The sequence below is a fragment of the Rhipicephalus microplus genome, chromosome 2 (assembly GCF_043290135.1).
Source record: "Rhipicephalus microplus isolate Deutch F79 chromosome 2, USDA_Rmic, whole genome shotgun sequence".
Taxonomy (NCBI): Eukaryota; Metazoa; Arthropoda; class Arachnida; order Ixodida; family Ixodidae; genus Rhipicephalus; species Rhipicephalus microplus.
In genome coordinates, this window is record NC_134701.1 from 146,516,833 (window position 1) to 146,537,044 (window position 20,212).

Consider the following 20,212-nt stretch of genomic DNA (forward strand, 5'->3'; position numbering starts at 1 on the left):
TTATCAAAGCGTTTATTCAAATTATGCGACAGTGGCTGTTCTAGCGAGATTGGAGCCTGGTGATCGTAAACCAAGGGCATCTCACAAGCATCCGTTGGCTGAGGGCAGCGCTTGTAAAAAAAAAACAATTGAGCCACAAGTAACACCGACGGATGGCGCATATATAACCACGGAGAGCTCATGCATGACCCATGAAGAGGAACATCGCGAGTGAAGAATGCGAGCTACAGGCCAGCGAGAGTTTTCCTCCTTGGTTTATCGATTTCGTTTTTCTCTCGCGCGAGTCTCATCACGAGTCATTGACGTTCACTTCGGGGCTTTTTTACCCGCGCTGTCACACGCACGCACGTGGCAACGTCGGATGAAGCCGACCGCGCGACCTTCTCGAGCCTGTCACAGCTCTTCCTCACGTTTATTTTTTTCTTTTGCAGGTTTTTTATGAGTCGACACGTGCGTACGTGCAAACATGCGTGCATATATGATGCGGACTTCCTGTCTCTTTCTGCGTACTCGACTTCCGGCAGGCTCATTGCCGATGCTGGCCGTATACCTCAAATAAAAAAATCACAGTGAGAACTTACCCAGTGACACAGCTACAAACCTTAAAAGCAAGAGTACTTGCATTTGTATTCTCGTGGCCTTCCAATCGCCTTCCCGCAAAATTTTGTGACGTAACTGAAGTCGTCCCTTGCGTACATTCGTAAACTTGCGCTTGCCTGTCGACATGGTTCAGTAAATGCAGCGATGAAACATTACGGAAGTTTGTCACGTATATTCGTGAAAAAGCTGTCGCGCATATTTGAATAGTCGTATTTACCTGCCGAGATGGTTCAGTGAATATGGTGTCGGCAATGACATCGGTTATGGTGAAGAGTTGTTACGAAACTTTGTGACATAACTTGAGTCATCATTCCCGCGTTCTAAGTGAACGTTCATGTTCACCTGCCCAGATGGTTCGAAATTCGGGCGTTGGCTATGGATTGGACTATGTATATGAGCGTGAAGTCACGGGTTTTATTCCCAGATGTACACGTGGGGTGAAACGCCCAACCTTTTGTGCGCATGCATATCTATGTACACGTGAAAGATGACATGGTGATCAGTATTAAGCCAGACTTTTCTCGGGCCTGTTAACACTCAAAGGTGGTGCCAATAAACAACACCCCTACACCGGACCAGTGCGAGGCTGCACTGTCCATGCTCTAACTGTTGGAGCTCGAAAGGAGCCCTGGACAGAAGACTCCACCTTCACTGCGAGAATTCCTTTGCTAGAATATTTATTTTTCATTCATTCATTCTTTTTCTACGAAACCTTTTGTAGCAACACTTGCTCACACTGGTGGCATTGACAGTTGAAAAGTTTCCCGCGTTGCGCAACGGCACCCATTGTGACTATAATCACTCAACGCTGGAAACAAGCGCACGTCACCATAGAAAATATTGCAATATCATCACCATGCAAAATCATTAAGATGTCCACCGAATGCGCAGCCTGTATATTTTCAGCAATTAGGGATGCAGCACCTTTACATTATCAGGAGTTTGTTTCGAAATTCATGTTATCCAATTATGTTTCAAATCACTATTTGTCATGAGAAATGTTACAAACACTACGTTCGTGAAACTTTACTTCATTTATTTATTTATTTGTGATATACTATCAGCCTTTCACAGGCCATCACACTGAGTGAGTCGAGGGGTACACGGGGGAGTACATCGTACAATACATCATTCTAGACATTGATAATAACAACCAACACAACAAAGCCTCCTGAATCTCGTAATAAGGGAGGAAATGTTTACAATTTACACTGTATCAAGCTTTACTCATAATGACAATCAAAGCAACAAACAATACCTAAGCCTCGTACTCAAGATAGTAAAAATGCCGAAAATACACAATTGTGCATGCGGCCAGACCAAACCAAACTTGTCTCCTTGTAGCTATTACATACCCTAACTGAAACAAGACTCATTGGTTTGGAGCACCTTCGCAAATAAGTCATTTCCAAGTCGTTTGCGACAACGAGAAATGCACTCTAAACCAATCAAAACACCAGATCCCGTCAGCTGTCGTTAAAATATTCGTCGATAGAAAGAAGCCTTCAAAATATCTGCGTGTCCCTCATGTGCGCCCGCTATACATGGATATCGTCCACCATCGCGTCTTGAGTCTCAGTGTCATCCGCCGCAGTAACTTAGTTTACCCACGGCAGTTTCTTCACTCCGCTTTCCCAGCGCCACGAACTTCTGACACTGTCTATCTACAACGTTCTCGCCGTTACGCTGCGTTTGTCCCCCTGCATCGTGTGCCAATTCCACCGTCCCCTAGCTGCTGTAGCAACTGTTGTGGTTGTTGCATCCTGCATGCGTTGTACGACACGTTGCGGTGGTCGCGTCGTGTTAAAAGAGTTTTTTTTTTTTTTAGATGACAGCCTTTCTTGGACTACTTCAACGCAAGAAGTTTGATCTGTCTGTCTGTACGTTTGTCTGTTTGTCCGCCGTAACAATACTTTTAACGGCCAACCCCATCCGCAGGGCCCACCAATATTGCTCAAGTTTCCGAGTTCATACTAGAGCGATTGTCAATTGAAAAACAATTATTGCGCACATCTGAGGCACTACAACAACACGTCAATAATTTGTATGTGTGTCTTTATACTGGAGAAGGCATACATAAGTAATTCTAAGGACCGTAGCGTTCATCATGCTGTGCTGACAGTGCAACGCGATGCTCAGAAAGGCAAGTGTTTCCAGCGCTTTGCTAAGACGACACGGTGATGGCACCTGCCCATCGCTTTGCGTGCTACACATTATCGCCTCCAAGACAAGTGCGCACGCCTCCCTTCGTGTTTGAAAATAACTGCCAAACATCACTCGTGTCTAACGTGCTCGTTCGTCTTCGCTGCGCGGATCGAGAGTCTAAGGCCGCGTTCACACTGAGCATTCCGGCCGCCGAAAGTGCTCCGAATCCGGTTCGGCGGCGGCAAGTTCTGCCGAAAGGACCCTCTTCGCGCCGATGGCTCTCGGACCGATTTTTGCGGTGTCTGCCGCCGAATCGGTCACCGCGGACCAATAGGAGCGCTAGTCAAGGAATTTTGAAAAATGGCGGCCAAACCCTACTCACTTGTTATACCGCAGTGCACGTAACTGAATGTTGAAACCAACGGGAGTTTAACCTACTCTGTGCCTACTTCGCCTCCGTATTTCATGAAAGAGGTGACCGAACTTGCTGTTGGCGTGACCGAGCTTGTTGCGGTCTTGCAGAGCAAAACAAACCCACCAGCGCCACTGGCGTCGGTGGTTTTTCTGCTCTTCGTGCATTACAAGACAGCCACTTGCCAGCAAAGTAAGCACTACCGTCTTTTCTTGCTTCTTTCGTACGAGAATCGTCGAAGTATGCACCACCGGATAGCGTAGTAGCGTTTGCAAGCCGCAACAACAACCGGGTGACAGCGCATCCATTCCGCGTTCGCCCCGTAGTGGATGGCAAATTCGGTGGCGCGGGGCGCATCAAGTGCGAACAACGCTGCTTTTCGGCGGCATGGGAATTTCGGTCGCTGTAGAAAGCGGATGTTTCAGTGTGAACTAGGCATAAGGCAGCACCTCCAGAACACAATTCACCGATTTTCTCACGCAGAACAACAAATAAACGTTTTGTTCCCTCTCTCCAGACGCATGAGTATCGTCTTTCGACGACATTTGCAGTGAAACATGCAGATACGGGGCCATTTTTATTCTTCTTTTTTCTTTCGAATTTGGAGTTCGCTTCTGGTGCTGCGTTCTCGGTCAAGCAATACGTGTTAAAGCAGCGTACAGTAAGCTCTAGGCGTTCTGCGCTGATTTGATGCGGGTATCACACGAGAGCCTTACTTGGCTAACTATATATACGCTCACGAAGTCTGTTCCTCAAGTGTCACTGGCGATATTCAGCGCGGAGTGGCGGCCTCGACATCTGAAGCGGTGGCTGTATTAAAATGCTAAAGGTTTAAATATACACAAGTTCATTTGATCGTGTTCGAACAACCGGTTCATTTTTGCAACACTAATTGAGGATTTTTGCCCATTACATCGGGAGTACCGAAAGGATCTGTATTAGGTCCTATTTTATTCTACCTGTACATGAATGACTTCCCTTCAATGTTACACAACTTCACCCCATACGCTCATGACACGGCTCTCATCGGCGCACACGAGTCTATAGATGGAGCCTTAAGCATGGAAAACAAAGAATATAAACACATCTGTGATTGGTTTCAAGCCAATAAACTGGCTTTAGACGCTAGTTAAACAAAATATATGGTAATTCATTCCACATACAAACTTATTGCATTGAATTTGTGTGTGCTTCAGGCTGAGAGCGAAACAGTAGGAAAAGTAAGTAGCTTAACATACCTTGGAAATTTGTTGGACCATCATTTCAGCTGGAAAATGCATATAGACTCTCTATGCTAAAAAACTCGTGACAGTCTGCTATACTCTTTTCAAATGTCTCCAGCACATCGATGCGGAAACTTTAAGAACAATATATTTTGTCCTATTTCACAGCCAACCCTAGTACTCTATTGAGCCTTGGAACCATACATACGACTCATACCTAAAGCCACTTATAGTCCTGCAAGAACGTGCTCTCCGATTTATATCAAACGCAAACGATATGGCCTCATCTAGACCACTCTTTTGACAATACAAGGTAATGCCTCTACAACTAGTCATAGATTATAAAACAACTATAATGGTGTACAAGTCTCTAACATGCAATGTCCCTCTTCACCGCACTTTTTTATTCCTTCACATTTGCAAACAAGAGCCTGTTATTGCAATAACTTCCTAAAACCACTGCTTAGAAATGTTTATAGCAAAAGAGGACTTTGTAGTGTTGGAACGTCATTGTTGAATAACCTACCAGTGGAAGTGAGACAACATAATGCTTTCACATTAATGCTTAAACATCATTACAAAGAGCTCTGTTAGACTAGTGATAAGTTTTGTGAAATGATGCAAAGCGATATCATCTTAAACTAATGTTTGTATGCTGACCAGTAATGCTATTACCAGATGCACAGAAATATTAGATGTAATATGTTAAGTATGCAAACCAAAAACGTCTTCAAAGTGTAGTGTATAAGATGGATTTTTCTTCTTCAATATGTTTGGTACCTGTGTGTAGTGATATGTTTATCAAAACAATCTGCATCTTAAACTCAAATATCGTTCATTGTACAACTCTATCTTCTGCCTCTAATTTATGTATGCTATAATTGCATGGATTTATACTATATTTCTGCTAAGGATCCAGATGTTGCTAATATGTTTTTCTTTTGTGTGTGCTGTTTATTTATTAGAAAGTTCAAAGTTCATAGTACTTCGAGGAATATGCACAATAGAAACCCCATGTTAACCGCGTCAATATTGTGTCACTGATGCCTTCCTTACCGGCATGGTTGTTTTGACCCGTACGAAGCCCGAATAATCTCTAGAAATGTAAAAAGATGGTTAATGGAGAAGACATATAGTAATTTCTCTAAAATTATGAGCTTCCATAACCTCCTAGCTATGTGATGAAATAGTTATAAACAGGAGGTGGGTGGTGGATCCGACATTTCGACAAGTGGATTTCTTTCTAAAAGGCAGCCACTTCAAGAAGATAAGTCCAGCTTGTTTTGACGTCTACTCCACCTCACACGCCCTGTTTACGAGTTTTCCATCAAAAGCACCCACTTTTCTTTGTCCTTCCTTTTTAGGGGGCGAAGGGAGGGGGGGGGTGTTTTTATGTGTGTCACAAAAGTAGCTTCAATACAAAATTTCATAGGGCCTTTTTTGGGGTGGAAGTCTAAATTTGGCGTATCTGGAATACGAATGAATCATTATTGTGAACCATTGGCACAGGTAGCAAGTTCTCATTTATAGCAAAGACAGTAGGGGGTGAGGATAATCTGTAGAATATACGCATTTTGATCAGAAGACAAAGGGGTGATTCACTCAGTAAATAAAGGACGCATGTGTGGACAAATACTGAGTAGTTCCCGTGTCTAAGGATTTTCTGTCGCTGATTTTAGAAGGGAGACGAACTGTGCTTGTGCAAGTTGGTGCCACCGTTCGTACGTGTCAAATGACATTGCCTTCTTCATGGTTTTTCGCAGTACTTATTTTAGTGATGCTTTCTGTTTTTTTTTAATTTCATTTTTTACGTAGCCACCCACCTCCGAGCGTAAACGGCCTGGTAGTAAATATAAAGCTATTCTGTTCATCTCGTCCTCTCTCTGTTCACAACTTCCCTCTAAACCAAAGATACTCCCATTGGTGTGGCTGGAGATTGCTTCTGCAGCGTGCAACACTGTCTCCTTAACGAGTCGCCATGAACCCACAGCTAAAGTCTCTTGTACTGCGTACTTGACCTTCCCTCGTTGTCTCTTCACCTTATTTGTTTCTCGCTGTCTCTGGCTCAGAATCGTGCCATCTGTATTTTCCTGGTCCAGGTTTCTCTATACGTAGGTATCAGAAAGAAGCATTTTTATTTTCGTAAACTAAGGACGTCCATCTAGATGTCAGACATGACGTCATTTTCCTGATCGGCATATAACGTTTCCAAGAAAAACGAGATAGACGGCCTGCGGTGTTGTTGGCACTGTATCAATTTTCATCGTTACTATAACTCAAGCGTGTACCGGCGAATGGGTCAGCGTATGGCTGCTTGGGCTTGTTGTTGTCGGGTGGTATTCATTGACAAGTTGTAACGCAGCTGAATGCGGATGCACACGGGAAGGCACGACGTGCGTCTGTATGCTATCTCTTGTCTTCTGTGCGTCCCTGTTTTCTTGGGATCTGTCCAGTCAATACGTGAGCCCTTTACGTTCAGTAAAGTAAGCAAAACGTCAGTGGAAGTTCGTAAAGCACGCGGCTTACATAAATATATGCGTTGTGCTACGGTGCTCTGTAAGGCAGCCTCTGCAAAAAGCTGCTATAGGTCCACAGCTATGGTATCTTGTACTGCGTAGTCGACCTTCCCGCGTTATCTCTGTTCACCTTATCATGGTGTCTCGCACGCATACTTGCATAACCGAACGGCCTTTAATCCATTTTCGGCTTGCTTCTTAACGAAGATAAACTGGTGTTTCGACCCCGCGTGACCTGGAAGAAGGCTATGCAGTTATATATCACATGAACAAAGATCGTAGAGTGCTGCGGCTTTTTAGGCATTCTGGGCGCAATCTTAAATGTCGGTGCGTTCTCGGAACATGACTGTAATAATAATAACCAAAAATATGTGCCTTATATCACGAGGAACACTCTGACAGGTTTGTGTCTTAATGCATTCAAGGATTATGTCCGGAATGTAATGTTTATTCCTCAGCAAAGATCACGGAACTTGCCGCACTGCATGTAATTGAGGTCCTCTGGCTGAGGTGAGTTAGATAATTCTGCAGCAGGCTTTAGAGCAGCACGCTCCTCGAAGGCTACAAAGAAGCACACTCCCACTCGTTGCAGCATTACAACTCTTCCAGGCCTCTAAGTACAGATCGTCATCACAGGCTGGCTATAATTGCAACCACAAGAGTTAACCCTAACTGCAAACTCCAACCATGCATACAAGCTGCGTAATGCAACGATTGTGCTCATTTGATTAACACACGGGTGTGACTCACCGTCTGTGTTGTTAAGCATATAACGGCCGGTTTGTCAACGGCATGAGTGACCTTTCTCTCTTTCTCTCTCTCTAAGTTTCATTCCTCTACCCCCTCACCAGTGCAAGGTAGCCTACCAGGCTCAGTGATGGTTAACGTCCCTGCCTTTCTTTCATCCTTATTCTCTCTCTCTCTCTCTCGAACAATGGGAGGTAATTCCTTATAGTGGTTGTCCTGAACCATAGCAATGGGTGCGCGTTAGGCCCTGGCGATGGAGAATGCAGGAGGGTCGTGAGACCGTGCTGCCAGTATACCCAATTCAAATACTTGTTATGCCTAATAAAATGTTTTCGATAGATCACTTCCCGCCACTGCACACAAAATTTTGTGGTGGCTGCCTGTCCAGCTTTTATTTATATTTTTAGGCCTCCTTGCTGCTGTAAAAGGTTCATCTATGAATTGCAGTCAAGCTACTTTTGCTCTTTTAGTGACGCGATCACGGTTGCTTTAATTCCAGGCGTGTGCTTGCAAGCGAGTGTCTGCAACAACGCGACAGCTATAGCTATAGGTTAGTGAAAAAGTGATACACGAGTTCATTACCCTCATACTGTGGTCTAATATAAAACAACGGTTCCGTAGAAGAACTGTTCTTTTGAACTTGCATATTTTACTAAAGAAGACGTTTAGTCACTGCTGAAAGGATGAATCATCTGGCAGAGAAGAGACACAATTAGAATGAGGAAATAAGAAACGCCGGTAAAAATGAAAGTATTCGAAACAGCGAAATCATGTTTCAGCTTCCACAAAGCCTTGATCATACGGCCTTGACTTTGTTCAACAGAACCTTGAATGGGCTTCGCAAGGATGTTCGAGGCTTGCATATTCACAGCTTGAGCAAGGCTTCCATCTGGAAGTCAAAACATCATTTTACTATTTTTATTTTGTTTATTTTGATCGTCGTTTCCCCTTTCTCGTTTTCGCATGGGGCGTTACTTCCTTCCGCTGTGTCGCTGAGGAGGTATATAGATACTAATAAAAAAAAACACGATAGCCTAGGTGTTCATGTTAATTTGTCGTAGAATTGCTGTCCAGTAAGCTACGGCTGTTCGCAAACGAAACAATGCTGGCAGTGACAGCACTGACTTGACGGTAAGAGCAAATAGAACAAAAAGACAAAAGTCAGCGGTCACAAGCAGTATATAGTTGCGAGCACTCTGTCACACAGCATACACACACAAGCGGCTGAAACCGCAGTCTTTCGAGAGTGACTATTGTTATGCTGCACGGAACGGAGCAAACAGTGTTAACCCACGTGGCAGTGATCATGATTGCCTCCCTCTTGCGGAACAGCGGCGTAGCTAGGAAATGTCCTATCTATACCCACACTTGCCTATTTTGACGACCAGGAGACGTCATGCAATGCGCTTCTGCTCTGATAATTTTAATAATAGTGTTGGGGTTTAAAGTCCCAAAACCACGATTTAATTATGAGAGTCGCCGTTCTGAAGTACTCCGGAAATTGAGACCATCTGCAGTTCTTTAGTGTGCAGCTTAGTATAAACTCTAAACGTGCGTGGGTTCTATCTTGTTGGTACGGCTTCATCTTCAAAAAATAGGGCGAAAAACGAGGACACAGGAAGAAACACACATGATTGAGAGCTTTTTTTTTCTGTTTGTTTCCTTCTGTCTCCTCGTTTTTAGCGCTGTTTTCCGAAAAGTAAAAGAAGCACACGGGCCTTAAACATTTTCGCCTCCATCGAAAATGCGGCCGCCGCGACCTGATTGTCAGCAAACGAGTACCATACCAACAATACCACGGTACAGAGTGCTCGTCCAGTCTAGTTCGAACTTGCAAGGTACTATTTATTAAGGAAAACAGGCAATATAAGGGATCGTTTTCTTGAAACCTTCACATTCTGAAGGAGGTCCGAAGGTTGCAGGTGCGATTCCTGCTGGCGACAAGTCGTCTTTCGTCCGCTTTACTCTCTTCACATCCATGTAACAGATGTTACCATGCGGTTAAAGGAGCGCGAGTAATGTTCCTTATGCATTTGTGGGCCTCACGATCTGTTGGTTCTTATTAAGATTGAAGAACTGAAAAGGAAAACGTTACAGCACGCACGAAATCCAGTCGGTATATTCGGCGTAAAAACGGCCGGCCTTCACAACACGCGAAGCAGTTACAGCGCCAGCAGGTAGAGCGGTCTTCGCACAGGCCGTTGTGACTCACATCGGTGTGCCTGCTGCAAGTGCACTTGCGAGGAGGTCACTGAGCGGTAACTTGTAGCACTTCGCGGATCACCGAAGGACTAACGTTGCGTATGTAAAGCGATGTGCACACACGTACACAAATGTCACTCGACCCCATCTTCCTGCCTGGCCGCCAGATGAGATCAATACGTGGTACACCCTCCCCCCCCCCCCCCCACCTCCGAAAAAAAGCTCTGTGTACGCCTTTCCTTGAAACCATGCACTCGTTTCACCATTCATCCATTGTGACGCCTGCGTTGAATATACTCTTCTGCTACGCAATATTACATCTGCTAAAGGGGCTCTCCGAAACTTTTCAAACCCAATTTTAAAGCGCAGCTCTTGGGTGCCTGTTTGAGCGTTAAATAGCGTCACCGTAGCCATCACCCTCGGGGGCGCAACCACGCGAACGAGTGCGTGTAATGAGAATCGGGTAAGCCTTGTGTACTGCAGGTGCGAGTGTCAAACGAAACGAAAACAATGTGTGGGCTACATGAATTGGGTAAGCAAAGGGGAAGACTGGTTTACGTATAGCACTTAGTCGCGCTACAGATATTAGCAGGTTCTATCACACCAATGTAAAAACGGTCAATGTAGACAACGATCCAATCCAGACAGAGCTCAGCCGATTAGTTCCTTCGGTTGCAGTCTCACAAACTGTGAACCCTCACCGCTAAGTGCTGCGCCATGGGTGAGCAGCCACACTCCTTATCAGCCTCCGTATACATACGATACCATTCTTTCGCATGCCTCTGTACATTCTCTTGCTGATACCTGGATGCATTCGAAACAACCACTCGAAGTCGTACACGAATAGTGTTGTTGTAGCGCTCGTAGAGACGGCAACAAAGCTGTGGTGGTGACTATCTACTTGAGTGAGGGTATGTCTGCAGTAACTATTGAAATATTTAAAACCTCAGATCAATCTGGTAAACTGTGTGCAGCATACTTGGACAAGGGCCAGCTGGTGGTGGATGTGTACTTCTTGCCCACCGAGCTTACCAAAAACGCCGTGCACTTCCTATGCCTCGCATTTACCGCATATGAACCCGCACCAATGTTAGTTGGGGCTGACTTCGATATAGACATAAACACTAACCGCACCCTCCCACCACTTATGCTCAAGGGCGTTTCGTTCTTCTTTATCTTAACTCCTCCCTCTGGTGTGATCATCGCGCGAAACACTTGCATAGATCCCGTCTTTGAGAACCATAAATTGGCGCAGCAAGTCGAGCTTATCTCCGCTCACTTCACCGACCACCAAACTTCCTTAATTATAATAAGAGACTGGCAGACGGGTGTTTTCTAGAGAGAAAATTGCGGAAAATATTGGTATGCAACTGTACATACACATGTCTCTCTCATATTTCTTTTCTCAACATATCGCAAAACAAGGCTTACTGCGGTGATAACGGGGGGGGGGGGGGGGCCTCAAACGTATAGAGAAGAGTGTCCTCAACTTCTCCAGGGTCTTATCAAGCGTCTCCAATAGAAGGGCTGGTCTGAAATAGGACAACCTCATGAAGGCATTTCACGCCTTTCTCATCAGCCACGTAACGTACGCTGCCCCCTTCCTCAACTGAAAGAAGGCAGAGCTTAACAAAATAAACACGTTAATCAGATTAGGATTGAGAAGGGTCCTCAGCCTCCCTCGCAAGTATGGAACGACTTCTCCGATTGGGCCTGCACAATACAGCTACTGATCTCTACGAGGCAAAGCGGCACGCCCAGATTAGTCGGATCTCACTCACAAGGGCGGGCCGGCAACGAGATCGTGTTAGCAGCCGGCCTTTAGCCCTTCTTCATGCCGTCAGAGTAGTCCCAACTTTCACACATGCCATTAAAGAGATAAAAGTTGATCCAATTACCAGAGACATACACCCGACCCACAATGTAGGACGAATAAAAGCGAGATCCAAGGTCATACTCGCCACGATCATGTGCAACAATACGCAGGTTCTTTTCGTTGACGCCGCAAAATATTGGAATCGAGGCGCCTACGCAGTCTCCGTGGTGGACGTCCATGGTTCACTCGTCATCGCAGCCATAGTTGTTACAGACTTCACCCACGAAGCAGAAGAAATGTCCATTGCGCTAGCCCATCGAAGCTGCACGGGAGACTCTGTCGTTTACTCAGACTATTTAGAACAGCTGTAAGACCTTTTTCGGCGTCCGTAGTCTCTTAGAAAGCAGCTATGGTTGTAAACATGCTCTTCAACCACGAGACGAAGGAAGAAAATTTCCCGTCCTCACACATTGCATGGTTCCCGGCTCACATGGGACTCATTTCTGGCTTTTTTGGCTGCAACCCAAACAGGCGGGCACACCAACTGGCGCGAGAGTCCACCTTCTACGTCTGTGGTCCATCCACTTGCTTCAATGCAGCCTGCCGGAACTTTCACCACAAACACCACAGCAGCATTGACCACAAAGCATCATACCGCGAACTCACCTCTCCTCACAGATTAGAACGTCGAACTTTTCTTCCTCCTGACACAAATCTCAACAGAGCTCAAGCAATCACTTACAGACAGTTGCAAACCCGCTCTTACATCACACCAATGACACTATATAAGCAGGACCAATCCTGACTTCTCCACTGTATGCCCACACTGTGGCCACAAATATAACTATTTCGACCACAATCTCTGGCTGTGCCTTGCCAACGTGGCTACAGACTTTTCTAACCAGTCCTCCTGGGACTCTGCCATTCGAAGCACGGAGATATTCGCTCAGCTCAAGACGGTCTAGAGGGCCCGGGCCCTCGCCGAAAGACTCTGTCTACCGGTCCCGACCTGGATGGAGCTACCGCATTGGTTAACGGGGCTTGCAGCACCCCTTTCTTTCTTCTCTAAAGTTCATACTCACTCACTATAGCAAAACGAAAGCGCTTAAACAGCTCCGATTAAAGTTGGCGTTAGGCAGTATTGTAATCCTTGGTGATTGCTACTCGTGGGTATATTATTTCATTCGGCTATTGAGCTACCGGCTTATTGAGTACAGTGCATACAGTTTGTACATACAAATTATGCCTATACATTTCATTGTAATTTAAAAACACCAAAACTATCATAACATTGAGAAAAAAACGAATCGAGTAATGTTTGTTTTACTCGTGCAGATGTCATGAAGGAAGAGAAAAGGAGTGCTATACCGTTCCATTTAAAACTTCCTTCCGTCAAAGGCAGACGTGCAGGTTGCTTAATAATAAGTGATTTAGGAAATCGCCTATATACGTACTATAACGAAACATCAAACAAGGGTCGTTTGTCGATTTATTACGGTCAGTTCAGTGGTCTGTTATCCCACAGGTAGCGGATGATCAGCCGGCTGGCGGTCTAATCGTGCTAATGCGATATCTAGATCTTGTCTGTGCGCGAGAAATCGGGGACGGCCGCGTTAAAGCGGGTCGATATTGACACAAGCACAGTCATTACGTACAGCTTCATTGTCAGCACTTTCAGTAAAGGTGGCACCGACCTTCGCTTGATAAGACCATTCGCTACGCTAAACCACCCAGCCAACATCACACATTATTTTCCCCGATCTCTCTTGCTTTTCCCAGTCACAACCTTTACACGCAGGATAGCCTTGTAACGTCTAATAATAATAATAATAATAATAATAATAATAATAATAATAATAATAATAATAATAATAATAATAATAATAATAATAATAATAATAATAATAATAATAATAATAATAATAATAATAATATAATAACAATAATAATAATATTAATAATAATGGAAGGGGTTGGAAGTTCCCAAACACGACGTTATTATGAGGGCCGCCGCATGGAGGGCGCCGGAAATTCGTACCAGCAGAGGTTCTTCGACGTGTGTCTGAATTCAAGTTGCACGTGCTCCGAGCACCTTCTCATGTATCTTCTATAGTGACTACGTCGTAAATAAAATCTGCACGTATAGATTAGGTAATATACATGCCAGTAGTCATTGTTCTAACCCTAGAGAATGGCAGCGTGCACAAAGTTGTCTATAAATGAGCATATTTATCAAACGGGTATAAGGAAACAATGTTTCTGTGAGTTCGACGGCACCCGCATCTGTTCTATCATGCGAACCAATAAGTGAGAAATATAGGAAGTTAATCTGCGAATATTGCCCAAGAATACTTCTCACTCGCTGAGAAGTTTATTAGTGGCGCACTTTTATAGCGCCGATCTTCAAGCCACGAGAGCTACTTATTTCTGATGTCAACTGCCTTGACTGTCTCCTTAGTAGATGCGCGTTTATTTGAGTTACAGTCGACGTAACTTCAAGGTGTCATTACGCAGAAGAGCGAAGCAAAAGGTAGAGAGGGCAACCAGAAGATCCAGCACCAAGGGAAAAGGAAGGGGAAAAAAGAAATGATGAAGGGAAAGAGAGAGATAAAGAAGAGTAGTGTCACTTCATCCAATAGTGGCTATTGACTCCACAGTTTTTCAGTGAGGTCGGAAGGGGTAAGTCGCTCAACATGAGGTGTATGTACTCTATAGGCTTTGTGCTGGACACCGCGTGGAGAAGGCGTCCGAGGTTCATGAAGGCCAAAGTGAGCACGTTGCCATGGCGGCCGCGAGCCCAACAGTTCGTCAAGCAAATCTTAAACTTGTTTGCGGGCAAACGTGAAATTAAAATTGATACGGCAAGATTGCAGCCGGTGTTTAAAAAGAGTTTTGATGTTAGCAAGGCATTTCGAAAAGCTTTGAAAGTGTACCTCTAGAAACTCATGGATCTCCGGAACGCAAGTTAAACAGAATTTGCAGATTATATGTGAGGCTTTACGAAGCAGCCAGTATTATTGATGACGTACCGTCCTTATTGTTGTTGTTGCTATTATTATTATTATTATTATTATTATTATTATTATTATTATTATTATTATTATTATTATTATTGTTGTTGTTGTTGTAGTAGTAGTTGTTGTTGTTGTTGTTGTTGTTGTTGTTGTTGTTGTTGTTGTTGTTGTTGTTGTTGTTGTTGTTGTTGTTGTTGTTGTTGTGCGCCTCGACGAAAACATGACATATACCCACAATGTCCACTAGTCGACGATTCAAGACAAGACCCAATAAAATTTATCCATCCGTCCCTCCATTGATCAATCAACCTAACATATTGAAGTTGCGTCTTCTCCGACGTTGGTGCATGCCGGTATTGTCACTTTACTCAAAGCACTGTAACAATATTATCATAGACAAATTTACATAAGTGCTTTGTTCGCTCCTTTTAGAGCCCCAGTGGTCTGTCTCGAAGTTTGCCGTCTACTCACCGGTTTAAGGAAACCTGTGTTGGATGCGTGCGAATCATATTCCACTCAAAAGCACGGAAGCGGAATTACTCTTTCGACCCCATACGTTACGCAGTATACTTGAGCGCCATCATGAAATCGCCACAACGTTTGAAAGTGGGCTCACTGACATAACATCATCGTACTTTGGATCAATTTTATTAAGTCGACCCTATTTGTTGCAAACGCTCACAGTACCTATGAGCACAATATGTAATAAAAGTGAAGTGATTCAACGTGTCTTTCAACAGGTCTTGCTTTGAAAACGCCACATGAGAAACTCTTCTTTGTTTCGCACGCTGTCCATAAATACAAAAAGCAAAAAAGAACAAAAAAAGGAATTCAGTTTCTATGTTGTTAACTTCTCAAGTTGCGGGTTGCACCGTATATACAAAGCCAGTTTCCTGTGACATTCGTTCTTTCTTTTTTTCTCGACGCTTAGTCTTCGTATTTACTCACATTAGCCTCAGTGCTCTTCCAGAGCCAGCCTGCCTAACCATGCAGAACGGATGCGCGCATCTGCATCGCAGTTCAACGAGCGGAAATTTGATGACACGCATATCGGATTGCAGAACTATGGAACGGAGGTATTTAAAACGATGCTATGGAGACACCTTTTGCCGAGGAATCTTGCAATGTAAAACCGGCTGACTCTGCAGGTAGACGACGTCGACGGTATGAAGGACGCCTTCCAAGCGGTACGCGAAGGTCTGCCTTATTACGGCCCAGAAAATGAACAATAGAGCGTCTCTTGTAATTTTCAACTGCCATTAAATACGGAAACCTTCGTGTTTAGTTTGTGGACCGCACTTGGCGCAACCTCACCCAATGGAAAGCGATAACGAAGAAGCTTATAAATAAGGCGGTGCTTTGAGAGTGAAACTGGTCTCAAAGTATCTAGGGGAGGGCGTAATGGGATGTGGAATTTACCTCCCTAATTTTTTTTCAAATATGCAAAACACGTACAAGTTGCCACATGCACGTGCCTCACCCCCCAGTGCTATTCGCAAAAAATTCCGGCTATGCCGCAGAACAAGCCACACCCCTCGCAGTAGCTGGATCAACGTGTAGCAACGAAATGCTGAAAAGGGGGTTCTCGCAGCGGGACGGTCTAAGCTTCGCGAAACTGTTGTCCCGTATAAACTGGTTGAAAGGAGGAAGAATACGTTTAAAGAGGTGGAGCGGCTTTCTTCAATCAAAACTACACGGCACCACTGCACCATGGTCTCACTCTGCCATGGCGCGTGGAAGAAGCACGTTATTATACCTAAATTGTCCACAATCCTGTTTATCGGAGTTTCGCGATTTCTATTTAAAACAAAATATCACTTGCGATTGTAATAGCCGTCGAACCAAGGATAACTACAGTTTCATCTAAATTCATTGTTCTTTCAAGTTTTCCTCTGTTTAGGGTCGAAGCGCCTTAAGCTCCAGGCTTGTTCGTCACCGGGAGATGTGTGGATGTGAATCAAAAATTGTTTATCATAGACGAACAACAATAATCGATATAAAACACCTGCACAAATGAATGCTTTATACTTTTTGGTGACTTCAACGTATTCGTTATGGACTTTAAACAATAGACCCACTAGAAAATTTAGTCTGGCAACATGGCTCTTCCACCATATCTTGTTCACTCGTTGCTGGTGGGCTGTAGGGAGCCTTCATGTGCGTGCGTTTCCGTGTTTTAGGGTGGTGAAAACTTTGATCATGGTTGCTTACAAATGGCTAAAACGGCCGGCGGCGTCAACGATATATATATATATATATATATATATATATATATATATATATATATATATATATATATATATATATATATATGCCAAGGAATGTACAGGGGAAGTTATTAACATTAATGGAATGTAAATAAGAAGAAAGAAAAGTGGTCGTAGGTTCGATTCCTGCTTACAGTTGGTAATTTTTTCATCCACTTTTCTTTCTTCTTATTTACATTCCATTAATGTTAATAACTTCCCCTGTACATTCCTTGGCATTACTGTCTGTTATATCTCATTATTATTGTGTTAAAAACACGGAAAAACGAGCCCTTAGGTATACACTTCTTTCCCTTATTTTATATATATATATATATATATATATATATATATATATATATATATATATATATATATATATACCAGGTTCTTTGAACGTCATTCACGCTGGACCCGACGTATTGTAGGCAAAAAAGGGGCGACGAAACTTTCGTGGAAGCGTCTTTACTAAACGTTTTCAGCTGGTGGACCAGCCTTCGTCAGAGTAATGCCTATATATATATATATATATATATATATGAAAGTAGATGCGCTTTCACATAACAACTGTTTATTGTGCCGATGTTTCGACAGGAACCCTGTCTTTTTCAAGGCATAATACTATTTACATATGTTCCGTGCCTTTTTATATCCTGTCGAGACAGGAGGGAAGGGGTCAATTGAGAGAGAAAGAGAGAGAGAGAGAAAAGAAAAAAGAAGAAACAGCGAAACCGGAGGACAAACATTAAATAAAATATAGAAAATCTAGGAGAAGAAGCAAGACCGACACGGCGTAATTAGAAAGGGGCAGCATTTCAACAGAGTAGGGGAGAGGTAGATGAGGAATGTCATCATTGTCAACAATACCTCCCCCGCACCCACACTTTTCCAAGTGGGCATGGAGCCGCCGTTTTTGTATTTCACCTTTCCGTGTAGTCCGCTGGCGGCTCGTTCCTCTTTGAACTGTATGACAAGTTAATGGGGAGGGCTTAAGCACTTTAAGTGCATGCTGGTGGCGTCGAGAGGAGCGAAAAAGCCGGTGAATGAGGCACCGCCATCGATATTCATTATATGCATTGGCTCCTTGTCAGTGAAGGAATGCATATAATGAATATCGATGGCGGTGCCTCATTCACCGGCTTTTTCGCTCCTCCCGACGCCACCAGCATGCACTTAAAGTGCTTAAGCCCTCCCCATTAACTTGTCATACAGTTCAAAGAGGAACGAGCCGCCAGCGGACTACACGGAAAGGTGAAATACAAAAACGGCGGCTCCATGCCCACTTGGAAAAGTGTGGGTGCGGGGGAGGTATTGTTGACAATGATGACATTCCTCATCTACCTCTGCCCTACTCTGTTGAAATGCTGCCCCTTTCTAATTACGCCGTGTCGGTCTTGCTTCTTCTCCTAGATTTTCTATATTTTATTTATTGTTTGTCCTCCGGTTTCGCGGTTTCTTCTTTTTTCTTTTCTCTCTCTCTCTCTCTCTCAATTGACCCTTCCCCTCCTGTCTCGACAGGATATAAAAAGGCACGGAACATATGTAAATAGTATTATGCCTTGAAAAAGACAGGGTTCCTGTCGAAACGTCGGCACAATAAACAGTTGTTATGTGAAAGCGCATCTACTTTCATATTTATAACCTTGCGGTAACCGAAGTTATTCTTCTGCATATATATATATATATATATATATATATATATATATATATATATATATATATATATATATATATATGTATGTATATATATATATATATATATATATATATATATATATATATATATATATATATATATATATATATATATATATATATATATATATATATATATATATATATATATATATAGCTCTGAAAGCTCTAAGGTCCTTTTCTGAAGTTAGCCGCCATTTTGTTGAACAGAAAAAACGTGTTAGTGTCTCTAGCTTGTAATAAATACCATTAAAACAGTTCGCTTGTCCCACCTGGTAGACCCGCCACATTGGCGGAGTGCCGATACTTAGGGAGCCTATATATGCGAGGGCGAAAACGTCGATGTCACTGTTAATGGCCTTCAATGGCCGCGTGGCATTCCTGAAGCAAGTTTACCTTATCAGTGCAGAAACCTCAAAGACCTTCTAGTGCAAGGCTCGAGACTGTGCTGTAATATATGATGGTACCCATGATGACCGGGAAAGCAGATCAAACTACTGGGTAGCTCATGATATTCTCTGTAAACCGCATAACTCTGCAAGCCTGTTTCTCCTACTTTAAATATTGCTTTTGTCCCTCATATATATTCCTGCGGCAAGTTTAGTTAGTTACTGCGAACAAATCTGTATAATGGCCTGCTTAAAAGCCTTAAGAACTGTAAGCATTGCCAGAAAACAGTATACGGCACTCAATCATATTACAAGAACCCTCCCCTTCCCCCCACATTCGTGTATATTAGGCTAAAAGAAAAGCAAAGGGGATCAACAAAGAACAAACCAAGTTTTTCTCAGCTCAGAATTTATCGCAATCAGCATCCAAACAGCATCTAGCCTAAATTTCTTCAAACCATCCTGCTTCCTCTGCTGGAAGCTTGTGCCCTGGTAGTGGGCCTACAATAAAGCAATAGGGCGTAAAGTCATGAACATCACCGACCACATATGCGTAGTCCATACACATTTTCTGTACAAGCACTAAATGAAAACTAAGCTCATGATATCAAATCATGTTTGTAGCTGGTTATGAAACAAAAAGACGACAAAAATAACGACGCAGCACCAATCTCTCATAGGGCATATTTGAGTTCCGAGCCAACAACGGACTTGCTTAGTGCACATATACTGCACCGCTCAGAACGGACAGACAGGACTGATGGACACGAACAGTAAATTTGTCGCATTCTATATTATTAAAGTGAAATCTTTTTGTGCCAGTGTTGAGCAAGTTTTCGTGTGGTTCGGTGTGTCATTGAACTTTCTTTCTTAAATTATGATTGTAGTTTTGTCCTTTCCAGCGCTTTTGGATGCTACAGATGCCTCCCACAGATGCCTCCCACAAATGCAACAGTTTGATGTCCATCTCCGCCATTCACACTTCTTTGGGAACAATTTCAGTGGCTTTCTTGACACTCTGTTGGAGCTTCTCAACCCTTTTTTCTATATTTACTATAGTATCATCCGAATTCTCCTCTCGAATCTCGTGGAAATAGTCCCATTCTACAAGTGCCAGTTTTCTGCCTTTTTTTTTTTGAGGGCCAGCATAATATAATGGTTGCTGCCCAAATTTTGCTGCGTGTTTACCCATCGCGATTCTGCTACG